Consider the following 8,925-nt stretch of genomic DNA (forward strand, 5'->3'; position numbering starts at 1 on the left):
AATAAAAAAGATACAAAAATATTATTTTTATTGAAAAGAATAAAGTAACTATAAAGGTAATGATTTTTAGTATAATTGTAAGGATATAACAGAGAATGAGCATGGAACACAACCTATCAAAGCTAAAGCAATAAGTTTCTAATTGTCAATACGATTCTCACAATAACTAACTATACTGTGTATTTATTGTTTGTTTTTTTAACTGCGCACCTGAATAAATCTTTCTGAGAGGGCACTTATCTTTTTTTAAACATGAAACACACGTGCTTATATGACGGGTCACCATGGCTAAAAAAGAAAACTACGAGCACGTCTTATCATGGTCAGTTATCATCTAATTATCTCAAGAGAGTTCACCATCGTAGAGTCATATACTCGTATAAAAGGTTTGTAAAGTTGTCATGTTTTGTCAAATTCGATCCAAGGTCAGGCAATAATACAACCCATGGGCTCGAGATCTCAGCAAACCTACATAAACCAAGCCCGCTTGCTCAGTCCCGGATACATCTATACAACTATACGTCACGTCAAAGTTAAGCAAGCAGAAGGATGAATACGTATTGATCAAAGTCATACTACACACTTTAAATACACCTATACATATTTCACATAATAACAAGACTCAAATGAAGTAACAACTGTGTTTCTAAACCCCACCTCACAACTTGCCTGCACGCTTGGCTAATATGATCGGGAACATCCCTTAATCAAGCAAAAGTCAGCTCATATCAAGTCAAAGTCAACTCTACAATTATCAATTATCTGGTCTCGGATACGCCCTCGTTTTTCAAAGTGGGGCCCGGGGGAGATAACGGCGGCACAGCTACTTGCTGAAACTCTGCAACTTCCAAAGCCTTCCTAACAGTTGCTCGGGATTCGTTCTCTGGGTTTCTTCTTATCTTCCTTGGGGACGGTGAGCGGGCCCCACTAGTCCTCGAAGAGTTACTACTCTCTATAGAAGCTAAGAAATTATCCCGTGACAGAGTTGTATTGGCGTTAGCAAACACCGAGCTAAACACACCCGATTCCTTCAAACCCTCAATAATAACCTGTAATAATATATTAACATAGTCTTCGTAGCCACAATTAACGCGTTATTTTTTTTAAGGCTTAAAAGTATAACTCTTACCGATGGAGCGTATATGCGAGTTAAAATCCCTTTCCTTAACAGTTTCAAGTTTATTGTTTTGTCGGTCCATACCACGTGTTCACGATACCTGGCGATTAATGACAACCATAATCAGTTATTAAGTTAATAAAATTGAAGTTTATAAAGTTAAAAGGCTTAAGATTTACCAGTTTAGCTTTTCTTCTTCTGTAGCGGTCGAAGCAACTATGAACGCCTGAACCAATCATATTACAAGAAACAATTAAATAAACTCAATTAGTTATAATAAAAACAATAAACAATAATTTAATGAACTTACGGCTCGATCAAATTCTAACATAAAGCATCTTTTGACATCATCTTTAGTAGGCTTGCATCCACATCTATCGCGCCTCGATGTCAAATCAGAGAATTTAGCATATGTATAATGTAGAACAGCAGCTTCTTCCAGTTTTATCTCCCTGTGAAATCATCATACAAACATGTCCTTTTTGGTAAATTCATCAATGAAAATGGTTATTCAATATCACAACTTCAAACAGCAGAAACAACGATATTGGTTATTTAATATCACATGTTTATGTGTAAAGTAAAAGGAAAGAGAAATTACTTTGGAGTTTTCATGTAATTGTGCCATCTGTGAGCACCGTTAGGTCTTAAATGATCCTGAACCCGAGCAACTGATTTTCCGTTCCCATAAGTTAAAAAGTAATTTGGATTCCCGCGAGTAGATTCTTTGTACATGCCAAAGTAGGTGTCTTTTGGAAGATGATCATAGTTCCTTTTAAACATTGATACCTAATTAAATACATACAAAAAAAATCAAGTTAAAAAGTAATTTGGATTCCTGCGGTTAGATTCTTGTGGGGGTGCTTATCAGTTCGGGTTTCAGGTTCCTAGTACAGTTTCCTTGGTTTTGTTAACTATTCGGTCAAACCAAACCCTAAACCAAATTTGAATTTAAATTTGGTTCAGTTTCCATTTAAAACCGAAAAAAAAAACAAAACCAAACTTTAACAAAATAAGTGTTAATCGGTTTGTTTTCAGATACAAACTGTAACAAGTTTTAACATGAGTGTTTAACAATTCGGTTTCGGTTTTAACCAAATTTAACAAGATGGGTGTTCTTTGGTTCGAGTTTTGGGTTCCTCGATTTTGAAAAGAGCGAAATGTTAATGAGCCCAATATAACTAACTCGGTTCGCTTTTCAGAACCGAATAACTAACTCGGTTCGGTTTCAAAACCAAATAACTACGTCAGTCCGGTTATTCGACTTAGTTAAACACAGAACCAAGAACAATGTAATACGGTTCGCGTTTAAAGGTTCCAGTCAAGTTTGAGGAATATCTTGTTTACACAAGTAAATTACCTCTATAAAAGGATCCTTAATGTCATCGCGCTCTACACTGCTCTCCTGTTCAAAAAAAATACCAAAAGGAAGTCAGTTGTTAGTTAATAAGTTAATAGCATGGCGTTGGTAATACTATAATTAACTTAGTCAATGATAGATGATTAAATAGGTCAAACTTATTCCCATGATGAAACAACTCTACAAAATTAAAATAAAAAAAAAAAGTTAAAGTATTATGCTTGACTTGATCATTGAATTAAGTGTATAATGATTACTGAATTGTGTTTGTGTGTTTCATTTAACCCCCAAAACAAACAAGAGTGAGCATTGCAAAAACAACAATAACTAGTGCAAATATTCTCATTAGACAGGTAGCATAACATACATAATTTGGAAAAACCACCATATCCACATCACTAGGAATATCACGAAGTAACTTCCTTAAAGAATATTCCCCACCACCAGCTGGGTGTATCAATTCATCTGTGTCAAGATGAAGTATCCAGTCCATTCCCGAATTCTAGAAATTTCACAAACAAAAATGTCATTAATTATCAATAATAGCATAATTGATGGTGTTTTCATGTTATAATATAAAAAGAAGAAAAATACGCATACCCTTGCCATAACTATCGCCATTTCCATATTGGGCGATTGCTTTACAAAAAGCTCATAATTACATGGTTTATAAAAGAAACTTGACAGCCACGTCTCATTCCAGATCCGACTTTTGATGCCAAAATAAAAATTAATAAATCAGAAAATTTGCATGTTAATTTTCAAGCAAAAAGTAAAAAAGATAGTAACTAAAACATGTTTACATTAAAACAAGACTAATTAGATTTTAATAATACAAACTATGACCCATTGGTCAAAATAATCAATACTAGCAACGTGACAAATAACATTCCTAACTTTCACTTTCAGCAACTTTGTCTACCCTACTGAACAGTTAACTGATTTTAATCACAATCAAATCGTTGTAAATTGTTTTGAAACGGCAAAAATGATAGTTAGGGGCAAGCGAAATAACTTTTTGTTAAGAGTGGGAATGCAATTAGCAACGAAAGTGAAACATAGAAGTATAGGTGGCAATCGAACCATTCTTGGTTTGGGCAAAAATAAATTGCATATGGGTCGATTCGGGACACCTCAAATTAGTCAATTAGGGTCACCTCGTATCAGTCAACAAGTCAAGACAAGCAAGCATTATGGAACTTGTTTACTTAAAAGAGGTTCAAATGGGGTAGCACCACCTAAGACCATGTTTCTCTCCACCACCGACTTGTTGTCGCCGACGCCACTCCACCAACACCTAGCGCCACCGTGGCACGCCCGCTGCCTCAGCAACCCCTGATGCAACCTTGTAGTCATTCCCACCACCGCTGCCGCAACCCCTGATAAAGCCTCGTAGTCATTCCCACCACCGTCGCTGCAACCACCTCCACTGTCACCAGTCACCACTAGCCACCATACAATAATATAGCCGGTAAACCTATTTTGGTACTTTTTCTAAAACAACTCATTTCAACCAGACTCCCTTTTGACTACAAACCATTTTCGCCCAAAACCGAATTGATAATTATTTAAGCAGCTCATTTTAACCCAGGCCGGTCCTGACCCGTGAATCAAACCACACGACCAGCCCACTCTCAGTTTGCCAAGCCTAGCCGCTTATTTAGGAGTGTCATTCGTCACATTGTCGGTCGGAATTTGGGTCATATTTTGGATTACTAAAATAAAATTTGCGCCTTAAAATTTCCCCTATTCATATATCTGGTCGTTCTTGAGCCATACTTGAGGGTTTCATGAATGAAAAAAACTAGAACATGTTGCACAGCCTCAAATCAAACAGTTACATGGACAAAATACTAACCTGTTAGCTTGTTGCTCTTCTAATTCTTTTGTTCTGTATATGACTCTGACCCCCTAAAAAACAAAAACAAACATTATGTCACAGTTTTCAATAAACCTATAAGTAACTTCACATAACAGAATATGCATTGTAAATATAAACAATGAATTAATCAATCTAGTAGAAGATTTATCTACAAATAAAGGTGGGGCTGTGGGAGTTGAAACTTACAGGAATAGATTCAAGAACTTTTGAAACAGCTGGAGATGCAGCTTTGCCTTCAACAAACAGAAAGAATGTCCCAACCCCAAGAACTTTATGATAGAACATCCAAGGCAAGATCTGATCTAATCCAGCAGATGTACTAGTTGTAATACATATCTGATCACATATAGATTAAACTGTTAAAACAATTCATCGTGATGAAAAGAATAACTTATCAATGATACAAAAAAAAACGAATATAATATGAATACTTATTACTGCAGGTGTGGAACATGCAGAATCAGAAAACTAAAGCAACAGCAGAAATAGATAAAACACAATGTTAGGTATCCCAACACTGTGTCCTGTTACTCATAAGTATATATTTGAGTATGCTCAGTCATACGATACAGCGGTTTAAAGATAAAACAGCAAATCCATCTAAAGATGCTACAAGGGCTTCATCTTCAATATCATGTAGTTTTACAACATATGAATCTATTTACAGGAGAAATTGTAGCCAACATGAACCCTAATGGCAGTGTGTGCCTAAAGGCTAAAACCCCAAATTGACAAGGAATATCATATCAGATCAGCTAGCACTAACTCACAGTTAGCAGCTTCATGGAATTTTGAACTAAAACACCTAAAATTAGTGTACTTTCACATCCAGAACAACTAAATTCATGATCTGATTTCTGACCAAGCAAAATAATATTCTCTCATTAATCTGAACTGCATAAATGTAATGATTACATGTCTCAGTCCTAAACTATATTAACTTTCACTTGAAGATTCATGCATATGAAACCTAAATTCATAATCTGAACAAGCAAAAGCATCTTCTCTTAGCTTTCACTTAAAGATTCAAACATATGAAACCTAACACATCTGAAATTCAAATTCCACACGGAACGTACAATGCCAAATCCACTAATTTAAAACTCACTTCACTAGCAATATCACATCAAATGAGCTAGCATTAACTCACGATTAGCAGATTCATCTAAATTTTCAATAAAAACACCTAAATTTAGTGTAATTTCACATACAACGTAACTGAATTCATGATCTGAAGCGAAAGCATTATTAACCTTAACCAAAACCTAAAACTCAGAACAAAACTACAATGCCAGATCCACTAACTAAATTAATACTCAAATCAACGAAACTCAAACATCAACAACAGAATCAGCTAGCATTCATCAATTTAAAACACCTAAATTTAGTGTAACTTCACATACAGAATAACTGAACTCCTGATCTGAAGTAAAAGCATCTTCTTAGGTCATAAACCTAAACTGTATAAACGTAATAGCTACAGGCCTACTTCATACTTACTTATAAAACCTAATAGAAAAAAATTACAATGGCAGATCCACTAAATTAATTAATAAATAGTCAATCAGTAGCAATAAAAATAATATCAAATCAGCTAGCATCAACTCACAATTAGGCAGAATAAAACAGCGTGTGATTTCACATACATAACATAATTAGAATGGCAGATCCAGAAAGTAAATAAATAAATAATATAATAGTGAATGATGGATGATAGGTTACCTTAGGTTTAAGATGTGTTGTATCATAGTGAAACTGATAATAAGGAGATTGAGATTGAGGTAACGATAGGCAATCGGATGATGCGGAGTGGTGTTGGGTAACAACTGTAGCGAGTGGCGAGGAGTCCATTCCAGGGAACTGAAGAAGCTGGATCAACAACACCGCCGCCATTGGAGAACCAAGGCGAAGGCGGCAAGTGTGATTGGGAGGAGGATTAGTTTCGAAGCCAACGACCCGCTGGTTGTTTGCGGTGGTTTTGCCGTTCGGGTTGGTTAGTTGGTTGTGTAAGAGAGAAAGTAGTCCACATTTGGGATTACCTAAAATACCCTTCTTTTCAGATTTGGGATTATTATGGAGCTAACGATCATTCATTGATTCTATAATGCCTACATAAAATGTATAATATCTAGATTAGAAAAGAGGGATTTAATAACATGGATAAATGATGATAAGAACTTACCCCCCATGAGACACGAGTAACACTAGAAAGCCAGCACAAAATTATTGTATCGTGTGCTATTGAGATTGTCACTCCAATTAAATATGACCAAGGGTAGTTTGTGTTGGTTTGACAAAGCAATTGCATGCCCTATTTATAGCTTACACTAGCATCCACGTTTCCATATAATAACAAAATTAGGCATGCCAGAAATAATAAAATTGTTTTATTTCAACCTCTCATATTACACATTTATAAACTTCATTTCATGATCCTTAATTCTTCATTTATTTTGTGTTTTACAATAAAACAACATGAACTCAAAACCCTTAAAAAACTTATACACTTTCAAGGTGCAATATTATGTTTTAATAATATTTTATAAATACAAATTAATTGTTTGAAGCATCTCGCATAAAATTCAGAGTAACTAGTGAAGTATATTTGCTAAGTGTTTAAGTAATCGTGCAACGAGATAATATATATAGTTTCTATTATGATTGCCTTTTTTTTCTGTACAAGTAATAATTTTGGTTTTCAAGTCTTTGATCAGTTTAGCTGATTGTTACATGTTATTTTTTCGTGGTTGGTTGGTTGTTTACCGGATAGATCGAGTGTTATAAAGAATCATGATCATGTCCACTATGAACGTCAACGATATCAAGCCATAAATAATAAAATTGTTTTATTTCAACCCCTCATATTACATACATTTATACGTAATAAATTGTACTATCTTTTCTAACTTCTTTATTTCTTGATCCTTAATTCTTCATTTATTTGTGTTTAACAATAAAAAACATGAAGTTCAAACCCTTAGAAAAACTTTATACAAGGTGCAATTTTTTGGTTTAATAATATTTTATTTTTTTGGTTTAATAATATTTTATAAATACCAATTAATTGTAAAGTTAGAAGTGTATGAACATAGATGGAAAACAACAAAAAGTAATATAATAATATAAATAATTAGAAAGGTTGAAACATAATAAAAAATTTAAAAAAAAAATCGCATGTCACTTAAAAGTGTTTTATTCTTTTTTGTTACTATTGATTTTTCAGATACATTTTGACCTTGGTTTAACAATCCTAAACTAATGATTCTTTTATCATCCAAATATCCAACTTTAAAAAGAACCTTGTTTCAAAAGCCAAAAGATGAAGGTTTTCACCCTTGAGGGTATTATGGGAGATTAGTGAATCGGGCAAAATAGCCATTACACAAATATTATTATTCAATTTTATTTATTTCAGTTTATACTTCATTTTCTAAACAAGTATTAAAAATCTTGTGACGATTGTGGGAGCTAATCCATTTCATGTCAGTAACTACCCAAACCAAGCATTTCATCTTCGCAATAATTTTTGCTAATAGAATTCAAGAGTATGGATAACTGAAAGAATATTGGGTGAAATTTTAGGGTGACTGAGATCGACATCATTTTTTATAGTTAACGATCTTTGCCAATTGAAGTTTCACCCAAATACATATCATAAACCCGTATTATCTATATGACATCTAATTGCAAGTATCTATCCATTAGTTCGCAGATGTAAATTGATAGATAAACATCCTCTAATGAGAATTCGAATCAGTGTTGTAAAATCGGTATTAGCTGCATATTAGTCTAATTGGTGAATGACCAACGTGATCTCAGCTAATCGGGCCCAATAATCAGTAGTCGGGCAAAGCCGGACAAAATCGGCCCAAACTGTTCAAAGTCAATCAAAATCTTTGAAATATTTGAAATTTTATATTTGTTTATCCAACCCATAGTTGTCGGTAGCGAGAATAGCGCGAGCGCATCATAGCGTACATGTATTTTCCCTCTATTTTATGTTTAGCGCCTTAATAGCTAAATATAGTGATGATTACCGTAAGGATAAACACATATAATTTATTATAAACACTGGCTATATATTTTCTCGCGGTTTATTACAACAATTTCACCTATATTTGCATCTATTTTCACACACTTTTATAAGGACACTGCAAAAACTCATTTCACAGCAACAATGATATTCAGGATTAACTGGGCTAAAAAGATCTTGGGTGCATATATTTTGCTTTCTACAATCCTTTTCCACGGGTCGTATTTCTTTGCCTACAAATTGAAAAATATATAATATCTAGATTAGGATGATGTTTATCTATAATAGAAAAGAGGGATTTGATAACATGAATAAATGATGATAAGAACTTACACCCATGGGACACGAGTACACTAGAAAGCCAACACAAAAGGGTGTCTTGTAGAAATTCACCATTGTATCGTGTGCTATTGAGATTGTCACTCCAATTAAATATGACGAAGAGTACAAGGGTAGTAGTTTGTGTTGATTTGACAAAGCAACTGCATGCCCTATTTATAGGGATATTATCATAGAGCTTACACTAGCATGCA

General features: G+C 34.1%; 1 pseudogene across 1 annotated transcript; it reads right to left on the bottom strand.

Moving 5' to 3' along the window:
• Positions 1-220: 220 nt before the first annotated feature.
• LOC143608310 (glycosyltransferase-like KOBITO 1) lies at positions 221-6,338 on the bottom strand (annotated as a pseudogene). The gene is made up of 11 exons (XR_013149238.1): positions 6,082-6,338; positions 4,546-4,695; positions 4,336-4,388; positions 3,078-3,186; positions 2,845-2,979; positions 2,478-2,522; positions 1,719-1,906; positions 1,428-1,569; positions 1,297-1,343; positions 1,130-1,217; positions 221-1,049 (listed from the first exon to the last, which is right to left on the bottom strand). The product of XR_013149238.1 is annotated as a glycosyltransferase-like KOBITO 1 (transcript).
• Between the last annotated feature and the right edge of the window lie 2,587 nt (positions 6,339-8,925).

This window comes from Bidens hawaiensis, unplaced genomic scaffold (genome assembly GCF_021521415.1).
Source record: "Bidens hawaiensis isolate Kalapana, Puna unplaced genomic scaffold, B.hawaiensis_p1.1 tig00419364_1, whole genome shotgun sequence".
Taxonomy (NCBI): domain Eukaryota; kingdom Viridiplantae; phylum Streptophyta; class Magnoliopsida; order Asterales; family Asteraceae; genus Bidens; species Bidens hawaiensis.